This window comes from Octopus bimaculoides, chromosome 7, assembly GCF_001194135.2.
Source record: "Octopus bimaculoides isolate UCB-OBI-ISO-001 chromosome 7, ASM119413v2, whole genome shotgun sequence".
NCBI lineage: Eukaryota > Metazoa > Mollusca > Cephalopoda > Octopoda > Octopodidae > Octopus > Octopus bimaculoides.
The window spans coordinates 94422770-94425674 of NC_068987.1; positions in this window are offsets into that span (position 1 = coordinate 94422770).

Below are 2905 nucleotides of genomic sequence, written 5' to 3' on the forward strand. Positions count from 1 at the left end.
TTATACCCACACACGTCCACCACCAATGGTTTAAGTAATAAGCTTTCCTATCTACACACCCAACATGAATCACATTTGTGTTTATGGACTTTTCCTTCTTGTACAAATCATACACATACACTACTACTACTACTAATAATAATAATAATTATTATTATTATTATTATTATTATTATAATTTCTGCCACAAGTGCAGCTTGGGGGAGGGGATTAAGTCGATTACATCGATCCCAGTGCATAACTGGTACTTATTTATCGAATCCGAAAGGATGAAAGGTAAAGTCGACCTCGGCGGAATTTGAACTCAGAACATAGCGGTAGACGAAATACCACTAAGCATTTCGCCCGGCATGCTAACGGTTCTGCCAGTTCGCCGCCTTAATAATAATAATAATAACAATAATAATAATAATCCTTTTTATTGTAGACACAAGGCCTGGAATATGCGGTGAGGGGGATATTCGATTACATCGACCCCGTCCCGGAACAACAACAACAACAACAACAGCTTCCAAGTATCAAAGCTTATAATGTGCGGAAAAAAAATCTGTAAAACCTCTGACAACAGCCTGCTACTGCTGCAGTTCGCTCTCACAGAATCAAGCAGAGCAAACAAGACCGAGGGCTCCGACAACTAAAATAACAACAATAATCCTTTCTATTATATGCACGAGATCTGAAAGGGATAAATCAATTATACCGACCCAGTACACAACTGGTACTTAATTTATGGACCGGATCTTGTTCAAAACGGGGGCACCAGTATTTTCTTAACGAAACACTTTGAAACTTGGGACACTGGTAGAATGTGTCATATAAAACATCTTTTACTCTTAGTCTTCTTAACAAAAAAACGTACATCGCAAGTTATTCCATGTTAAAGTTGTCGTATTTCTGTAATTTCAACCAATTACTGACGTCTATTCAGCTGAATAGAGTTACTGCTGGCCGGTCATAAGAATGTTATTCCCTGTGACATATTTCATCCGGTTTAATCGTAATTTATACGCATATATTGTTTATATAATAAATTACGCTGTGCGTATCTATGTGTGTAACAATTTTAGAGTTCGGATTCTAGAGTTAGGGTTAGTTTTAGGGTTAGGGTTAACAGTCTAGTTAGGGTTAGGGTTAGGGGATTAATACGATATACACCGTTACAGCGCTAACTGTTTTCAACTGAATAGACGTCAGTGATTAGTAGAAATTATCGAAATAAGACAATTTTTTACATGAAATAAATTCGAATACAAAAATATTTTTCTGTTCTATAACACAAAATAGTTAAGTATACGAAGTTTGAAAGTCTTTCGGTACCAAAAACACTACATAAAACATAAATGAAAACTGGTGCCCCCGTTTTGAACAAGATCCTATGGACCTCGAAAGGATGAAAGGCAAAGTTGACCTCGGCGGAACTTGAATTCAGAACGTAGCGACGGGCGAAATACCGCTAAGCATTCCACCCAACGTGCTAACGATTCTGCTCGCTCACCACCTTAATAATAATAAGAAGAAATATAATAATAATGGTTTCAAATTTTGCCACAAGGGCAGCCATTTTAGGGAGGGGATGAGAGGATTACGCCGACCACCTCACCGTCAATACTAATAACAACAATAATAATAATAATTCTTTCTAATTTTGGCACAATTTTTTTGAAGGGAGGGGGAAATCCATTTCATCAATTAGAACTTCCACCTATACGTATTCACAATATTTGTATAACTTGTAATACATGTGTGCATGTGTGTTTCTGTGTGTATGGAGAGATAGATGGATAGATAAGTAAATAGACAGAGAGGGAGAGAAGAGAAAGGGAGAAAGAGAGGGATAGTCTCACTTGGCCAGGGCAGTATTAATAACCAGTTAGAACTCCCTACACTTATTGCAGAAATACTGCGTGTGACTAAGCACCGGTAGCGTGTGGGAGTGGATTCAATGACCTCCTCCACGCCGGACTCAACCGGAAGGTCAGTCGAGAGTGTAATATTAATAAATGATAAAGAACAAAAGAACAGTAGTTATGCAATCGCCTTTATCAGCTGACAGATGTTTGGGCCGTAAGGAAATAGAGCCGAGTGCCTGGGTGACGTCACAAGGCTTCATCATTGAGGAATGCATTTGAAAGAAATACAATTGCCCACATAGACACACACATTCATAGAATAGACATATATATATGCATAAACATAAACTACCGAGACATACGTAAACACACACACACACGCACACGCACACAGACTGCCTCAGCAATTTGAAAACAACAGCTTTAAGAACCACAAGTGGCCCAAATTTTAACTAAGTGTCCTCTTTTTTTCTGCCCCGGCATGGAGGCTTTCAAAAATTCGAGTTTGTCCAGCAAAGCCAGGATGTCATGAAGGAAAATCTGAGGAAAAATGAATGAGGGTCATTGACGATGATTTCCATGTTTCGGAGTCAGTGATTAAAAGTATGGTGCAGGAAGATATCTGGTGCATATATATATATATATATATATATATATATATATAATATAATATATATTGAACATGGGCGACCGTAGTATTCTTTCTTGTCTCGAGGTTCGCGGCCAAATGGATGGGTGGATTCGCGTGAAAAATGGCATACATGTGCAGACGGGTGCATAGATCGGAAGGCGTTTTGTATTTTTTCCTAGCCCCCGTAGTTTAACGAGAAAATCGATTAGAACCACCTGTGTGCCTTCGTGTATGCGAGTGTGTGTCACTGAAGCCATTCATTCATACATACATACATAACCACTCCCTCTCTCTCTTTCGGTTTTTCTCTGTCACTCACTCTCTCTCATATACACACACACCATCAACATTACTCTCTATGTCTCGCACACCCCATCAAACACACACACACACACACACACACACACACACACACACACACACA